The sequence below is a fragment of the Zeugodacus cucurbitae genome, chromosome 2 (assembly GCF_028554725.1).
Source record: "Zeugodacus cucurbitae isolate PBARC_wt_2022May chromosome 2, idZeuCucr1.2, whole genome shotgun sequence".
Taxonomy (NCBI): Eukaryota; Metazoa; Arthropoda; class Insecta; order Diptera; family Tephritidae; genus Zeugodacus; species Zeugodacus cucurbitae.
This window is the reverse complement of record NC_071667.1, coordinates 84,900,504-84,909,356: the sequence shown is the minus strand read 5'-3', so window position 1 is coordinate 84,909,356 and position 8,853 is coordinate 84,900,504.

Below are 8,853 nucleotides of genomic sequence, written 5' to 3'. Positions count from 1 at the left end.
TTCTTCACTGTTTTTTTTGCCACACAAGGACGTGGAATATTGTGAGTTCCTTCCGAAAAGGCATTCGTATATTAGGTATATATTTAAATTCTACTAGCATTCCGCTACTTCTAATTGCCGCCTTTCAATAAGAAACCCCATTTAGCGTAATATCAATATAACTTTCGAAAATAACTCATAAAGCCATTACATATTTGTGTAATTTATGTATATATGTATGTATGTGGGTAATGTTGTAAAAAAAGTGTAAGTAATCACGCAATATACCGTTCGAAAGTTTTTCAGGTCGCGCTGCTGATAACCACAACTCTCGCTTTCATATAGCAATGGCCAAACCCTGCCAGAGCGAAAAGTTATTTTAGCTTTATTTTCCATAATTTTCATCAGGTTATGTAAGCGAAGTCACATAATGACGGATAGGAGCCACAGCTAATTCGCAAATAACACGTTAGCCAAAGATGCTTATCATATGTAATATATCATTCTTCGTAATATCGTAAAGCAAACATGCACTAACCGAAAATACCGTTCACAAACACAGGCACATGGATGGGTGAAGAGGTAAAGCGAGAAAAAACTAAACTACAGTCTAAAAAGGTGAGAAAAGGATTACATATTTATTTAATACTTTGCCAAAAATGTGGTTCAGTGGAGGAATGCAGATCAACCTTTCAACTCTGATATGTATACACTCTTATACTTACATCCTCATTGGTATATGACTGTGTTTGTTTGGCCATTTTGCCGTGGATTGTAGCTCTAATGGCGCTTGGACACGCAACCAGCTGAGCGAAGAAAGTTTCAACGGAAGCAGCGGAGGTTATCACAGGTTCAGCGACACACAGCTGACTGCCCAAACAAGTCCGAAACACTGTCCGATGAGTAGAGCACAGCACAACAACCAGCACCACCCCTCGTCGCCTTCGCACTGGCGTGGAATTGGGGTAATTTCGTACAAACTTCAATGGGTTAGGGCTTTAAAAAATGTTATAATAATATGGAAGTATTACTTTATTTCCCTGGAGCAGTTGTCGGCCGCAAAGGAATGCGACAGGGGAGTAGATGGTGTTGCGCCAACGGCGATAAAACAATTTAGAATAGACTGGGTGTTGAGAGCTTGACGTCTCAGTTAGTTGCTTTTTCAATTCGTAAATTCAATGTAAATATGTACATATGTTAGTTTGGACCTGAAAATAAAAGGTGTGACGGACTAAATACTCTAAATAATAGATACACATGCTACATATGTGTGGTTATTATATATATATTATTTCAAATTATGGCTTTGTGAGTTGAAGTATTTGTCGTTGAAATCCACATTTATATTATGGAGCTCATAATGTGTGGCACAATGGGTGGTAAATTATAGATAGTAAAATTTATTTTTTTTTGGGACAGGTTCTTTATAATCAAATTAGATCACTAATTGAAAGTAATTCATGTGTTCTACATACGAAGTGTGTTCATAAAATAACGGAAACGGGAATGTGTATTCTTCCCCAAAACAATAGTGTACCTAGGCTTCAGGCTCCGTATTCGCCAGACATGACTTCGTTCAAGTGTTTCCTACTTACAAAAATAAAGAGAACCTTAAAGGGTCGTCGTTTTACGAGTAGCATGTGAGAAATCGCTGAAAGAGCCAAAGGCTGTCTCTCAAAAAACTGAGTTTGAGAAGTGTTTCGGCGATTGGAAGTAGCGCTGACGAAAGTGCATGATATCGATTTGAAGACGACAGCATTAATGTAGACGAAGAAACGAAAATTCCCGTTATTTTTAGAACACACCTCGTAGAAAGGTTTAACATATGTAGATACCTAAGTGTCACCGCTTGATATCCTCTGAAATTGCGTATTCTTTTGTGATTTGAAGTACTTCCTTGACGTCAATTATGAGAACTCTTGTTAGAGCTCTTTTAGTTTTCATACGTTTTATGTAAACATGATTGACTCTAACATAATTTCATAGTATCACTGAGGACATGTAAAGGTCACTTTAGAGTGTCATTTTGAAAAGAAGCGAGATCCTAATCCTTGCAAATCCATTTGTTGCGAGACCGCTTATGTGACATCCATTCCAATGAACCCCATAAGCGACCATCAAACAACAAATAGTAATTTCTCTTAGTACAACCTCTCTCATTTGGTAAGAAATATGGTACATATGTATGTATGTAACACTTGGAAATAACTGTAAAGCACTGCAAGGCGCCTACGGCAATTACCCTTTATCCACAATACGAACGTGAGCACACAGTACTAGAACTTTTCAGCAGCGTGTGCAAGCAAAGCCAGTTATTGTTTGTGTAATTTACTCGAGCATTTTATGATATGTAAAGCATTATCCTTATTTGCAATCTACCGCTGCCGCAATGCGAATGGCTTACACGAACACCTCGTGTGTACGTACAAACGAGGATAAGAATGTGTTTATAGATAATGCTTGTAATAGTTGGCGTTTTTGTTTGGAGTAAGTGTGAGCATTTGAAAGAATTCTTCGCAAGAAGAAAATGCCACTACATGCCATATGAAGAAAACTCACACTCCCAGGAACTCCCGTCTGTATTTTACACTGCTCGAGTTGGTGTTCTCCCTGCTGGCATTTTCATTAAATAAATGAATGGGTGCGCATTTTTTTTCTTCAAACTACGAGCGAACGAACAGACACACACGAAGGTTGGCAACACTTATTACTAACAGCGAAGGGAAACCCTCTAGCCGCCTAGAATCATTGCTAGCTGTGAAAGTGTTCGAATGTGTGTATAGTTTGTTGTCGGTTGCGGCGACTTGTTATCTTCGGCACGCTCACGCTCCGGCATTGTGTGGAAGGGCGCTTTGGAATGCTGCTCATAATTCGTATCTAAAATTAAATCTAAAACTCATTTCTTCAGCATTCTCCCTTCGGCTGCGTGGGGTTACGTGAGTGTAGATTTTAACATTTTTTCGGTTTTCCTCTAGCCACTTAAGGTGTCAAGACTCACTATAACGACTGGCCAGTATGCAGACAAGTGTTGCTCGTTGTCGTTAAAGCTTCGTCTGCGAAATTTCTGTTTTACTAATTTTTTTATGAAAATTATGAGTTAAAGTGAAAATGAAATTGATCTCTGAGACATGTTAACGGTTATTTTCTTATTTGAAAAAAAAATACTCATTCGTCATCATTAATTGTTATAAACTACTTGATTTCCAAAACCCGCGAAATTTTAAAATTCCCGTAACTTTTTGAATACACCACGTGTGCCTAAAATCGATTATAATTCACATAGAAATTATATCACACAGAAAGTATATTCTTCTTGAGCCTTTCTTTGTAGCCGAACTAACTTTAAATTGTTTCATGCAGAAGTGACAGTTTTTAGAGAGTCGATTTTCCAAACCCGGGAGCTTTTCGTCTATTAAAGTTTTCTTGTATAATATATTCTCATACGACAATAAACTAGGCTTCTGGTAAATATTAGTAACAGAAGACAACATATCAATGTATTAAATATTACTAAAAGAACATAAAAACATAAAATAAAAGCTTACTATGCGCTAATGAAAAAAGCTCATTAAGCTCATTTTGGTAATAACTGGCAAATTTATGGACAATTACACCTAATAAATTCAGCAGCAACATGAATTTGTTTTCAGTATATCGGTTCGGACAACCGAGCGAGTACAAATTTAATTACCGTTATTGTGCTTATTTTATGCCACTTCCCCCGCGCAATATTTATTATGATATTCCTCGCTCCCTCTCTCTCTCTCTGTCATTATTTTACACTTTCATTTCACAATACCAGCTGTCACTTTCTGCCAGAAAATGCCACTTGGCTGGCCGCTTGATTTATGTCTCATTTAATAGAATAAATGCTGCCTTCGCCGGCCAATTCGCAAAATGAGTTTTGCTGCATGCAAAATTAGTTGTGAAGCGCTTTATTAATAAAAGTATGGGAGGCATGCTATTTGAAAAGTTTCCGTTGTTGAACACAAAAAGCCGTTGGCCGAGCAAGTTTTTCTTCTTTTCATATTTTTAGAGAAATCACTCGAATGCCATATTGATTGGGTCATAAAGTGCGCTGAAACTTTGTGCAAACTGGACACTTCAAGAGGAGCGCTTTTGCATTAAAAAACAAAAAAAAACTTTACAACTTTCCACTGTCCACAGTCCAACAGCTGTTTATCTATGAAGGGTGAAATCCACATTTCCTTTGTTGCTGACATTTGGACATTTGTGTGTGCGTGTGGCATAAAATGCGCCTTTAAGTGATTTCTTTTCTTTTGAAGACTTTGGTTCTTTTGCTGCTTCTAAACTTTTTAAATAACATTTTCTTAGCTTGTTTCTATTAGTTATTTTATAATCCTCGGTGTATTCTTGCTTGCTGCCATCAAGACGTAAAGTTGTTGACAGTGTGTCGCAGTTGCGCAGATTCTTCGCTTTCCATGGAAATAAATCTTGTACTTAAATACACATGTCATCGTGCCGTCGTGAGCGTCCGTGTGTTTGCTTTCGTGTTTTATGCCTTCGCAAGTTGCCTGCTTTCTTATTGTTTCTTGGCGTACGTGTCTCCGAAGGCCTTTGGCCAATAACTCTGTGGTTGTCCTGATGCTTTGTGGGCTCCCTTACTTGCAAGATACATTTATATATAAATACATATGTAGGGGAATAACAGTTCTGTTCTGTGTTGCCACTGACTAGGCAAGATTAGCTCTGGTAAGCGCGTTGAAGAAAGCCTTATTTTGTATGAGCTTATTGATAGTTATATTACAATGCCTTGGAGTTTACACAATGTCATTTCTAATTGGTGCTGTTTGGTGTTTTGAAGCGTTGTGGGGGGAAATCATCACAATTAAACTTAATTTTTTTTTTTAAGTAATTTATTTTATATATAAAAATCTCTGCGTTTCATTACATATAAACACCTAGCAAGTCTTAGTTTCTGTTGCACAGTGTGTTTGGGAAGAAAAGTGGGTGGACAAAATCTCAAAAACGGAAGTTTATTATTCTGTAAGGTTCAATGTACTTTTAATCGTAAAATGACGGATTGGAATTATTTGTTGAAAATCGGTTGTTTTGCTAATTGAAGATTCTTAACCTTTGACCTCATTTGGCTCATGATATAGATAGTGATGGTAAAGATGATCAGAGAGACGATTACAATAAAGAATGGCTGGTCGTTTTGAATATTTTTAAGGAACAGTTTTGTTTGAAATCAGCAACTACAAATACTGAGTGTAAATTAAATTAATTTTATAAAAATATTTTAATTTTTGAAATGATCATGTTGGATCCACCAACTTAAATTTATTAAGAAAACCTTTCCGTTGATAATCAGTGATCTCGCTACTATGTAAATATCTTCATCTTTTATAGAAAAATATTTCATTTATGTCCACTAAGATAACCCATCCAACCCACTGTGCTGCGCAATGTTTATTAGTACTTACATTCACATAAATATCTCCATTCTTCAACACGCAAAATACGACTACTTTGTATTTGCTACTTTGGTATAACTGTATTATTATTTACAACAACAAATTTACTGTCGCTTGGGAATGCTTAAATGAAAAGCTCTGCTTCAAATAAATAAAATCCCACTTACTACCATTTAATAGTAAAAACCTAGGAGAGATTTTTAATACACAGCTCAAGGTTCACAGGAAATTGCTTGCAGCAGCAACAAAGTAAGCAAATGAATACCATATAAAGTACTAGCATTGAAAGAAATTCCTACGCCATTCCATATAAAACTGTGTATGTGCCCTTGTGTGTTGAGGCAAGCAAGTGGTCATTCTGGGAGAACTGACCACCTTAATAACACAACAACTATAGCAATAATATCGAGCTTTGTTATATTCTCACAAAAGTATTTGGGTAGAAACTTACATGTGTTGAACTCTTTGGAAATTAATACCCTCATCCAGAAATTATGGTATGACATTTGCAATTGATTCTTAAAATGTTGATTTGCTCTATTGTTATGCAAATTGTCAAAGTTCAGAGTGCTGATCTGTGTGCTTTCCAAGGTAGGCATGTAGTGGCGAGTTTGATGATTTAAAAGGTAATTAAATTCGGGGCCCTTTGAGCAAAAAATGCTATACAATTAATACTCGATACTCGATTACATGCTCTTAGCACTAATTTGTTGGAGTCATAAAATTTAGGTGAATTTTTCAGTCTCTTGCATCTATCAAGCATGTTCTTTTAAGTTTGCAGTGAGAAATGCGGCCCATTTCTATAATAGCATCGTTCATGTGGGAACTATTCATATATATGTATATATGTATTAGCTTCATGCAGTTATTGCCGAGCTACGGAAATTCTTTTCTCCATTGAATGCCAGTTTGAATATTAATTTTAGCAATCTGTAAGCTTTGCAACCAAAATATTACAAGCAACTAGTTTTTAGGCACAAGAAAGCGGATCTGCCTCACTTTCATGCAGTTTTAAATGTCTTCTGGAATTTGTTGTGATTGTAATTATTTCAAAATGGCATAAACGTTTTGGTTAGAAGATTATCTTGTGCAAAGAATTGCCAAAGAATTTTATTCTTTGATTTAAAACTCATTCGTTGTTTATGATGAAAGAGTTAAGTAATATTGGCTCATACAATAAATAAAAGGGATTGAAGAAGCAATAACCTCAAAACTCAAGGATTTAAAATTGTTATTTGGAATGGACTTCTTAAAGTGTAAAATATGATTTAGTGTTAAAAACAAATAACAATTATATTGGAGTGAAGAGAGTTGATCCCGACTTTTAAAGTTGTCAAGTGCTTGACGAATGCGAAATCATAATTGCATCAGAGACACGTTGAGTCTTGAGTTTCCTAGTCTAGATTTGCTTTCCGATGTTATTAGAACTCGGTGTTTAAAATGCTATTAGTAACTGTATAAACAATGAAAGCTAATTTAGAGTAAATGCCCAACTTCTTACTCACTTTCACACTCGTCTGCTTACAACCCATTTATTCCCTTCATTGAAAAAACATCAACAAGCGAGTGAGTGAATGAATGCACCGAAATTTCCATTGTGCGAATAATCCAAGCATTTCAGAATATTTATTGTATTAAGCGAAAGAAATGCAAATGAAGCAAAGCAATGGTTGAGAGGGAATTGAGAATTGGGACGAATTGAGCGAGCCAAATGCTCAGTAGAAAAGCAGACTCATTATGAAAATCTCAAATCCGCTAACTATAATAAGATGATGAAATGAAAGCCTTGGCATTCTACTGCAAGTAACTACTTCCTTGTTGCCGAAAATGTGCGCTTATTTTGGCTTTCTTAACTGAATTCTCTATTTTCTTCTGAAAGTTAACGATAAATAAATTTACAAATTTTTTTTCAGCTTCTTTCAGCGCGGCCATGTGGAAGATGCTGCTTTGTGCAATTAATTTGGATATTAAAAGATACTTATTACATTTTCAAATATTTAGATATATGTATTTTCGATGGTAATTCGATTGATCTATAAGCTGTGTTTACGGCCGAATAATTTGTTGGTATTTGTGTTGGTTGTTGTTGGACACAATTGGCTTTTGACATAAAAATAATTTTAAATCATATTATTTAAAGGAAAATCGAGAATTTTTGCCTTCTTTTCATTTACATTAAATTACGCATTAAAGTTTAAATATAATTTGGCTGCTAAGAGCATGAAATTATGTCTATCATTCATTCAGTGGCAATTGCACGCTTGATCGGCCTTTTATTGCATTGCCAACCAAAATTCAACCGATTTTATGTTGCTCATTTGACATTTCCAAACCAATTTAATGCGTAAAACACCAGTCTCAGTTCGAGTACAAAAACAAAACATTGCCAAATGCACGCACAGTGGCTGAAATAGTGCATATGTACACTTGTATGTCGTATGTATGTAAAGCGGCGGCATGTAGAAGTGTTAGATTTTAGCGGAATTTTTGTGGCCACAAAACAACGAGTCAACAGTCAAACTGACACTTATTGCGCACCACTCTCACATTGTGGTGCGACAAAACATTTCGCTCACTTCGTATTTATGCGGTGAAAACAAACAAGCTTACAACGGTATATGTGTATGTAAGTGCCACAAGCGTTTGCAACATGCTTTACAAACCGTTGTCAGTGCTGCTGCCTGCAATGTTGCAATAAATGGTGCAATGTGCATTTTGAAATGCTTTGAGTGTTTGAGATAAGGCGAAGACTGTGTGGTTCATTATGAGCGAAGGGTGTGGAGACTGCTTGGAGTATGGCACCACAAAGGATTACTGAAACATTTTAACAAATTTGGAAGACATTTTGGTGAAATATCTCTGCTTATTCAGAAATTGACCCGCAGAAATCGGGTTTATTTTGTAGCTCCTGAGTTATGATCAAAAGCGTGTTTGTACCTTTTCGCCCATATCATTTCTCACAAAAGCAAAAAAACAACAACTTTTATGATGAAAAATCTTTTACTTACATATAAGGGGGTTACTCTGTGTGAAATTAAAATTTCTTATTTAATTTATTTTTAAATTAATTACATTTAAATTGTGCAACACAACTGGAGCCGCAGTTCAAAGTGTGCGCCATGGCGTATACGTGACAATAAATAAAGGCAAACTTCAAAACACATCTGTCTCGCACTCGATTACCTCGAGAAACATGTTTTCTTATCCCTTACGGCATAAAGTGCAATAAAAGCTCTTTAAATACCTATTTCTATTACACTTTAGCCCTGCCTTCTCTACACTCTACAATGCCTTCGACTCAAAGTCAATTATTGTAACCAAACTACGAATTTGCTGTGTGTGTGTATATTTGGACATTTATGTGTCGCCATTGTCTTCTGGGAGCCAACAACTAATTATATTCGCCCCAAATACATAAACAAAAACAAAACAAAAA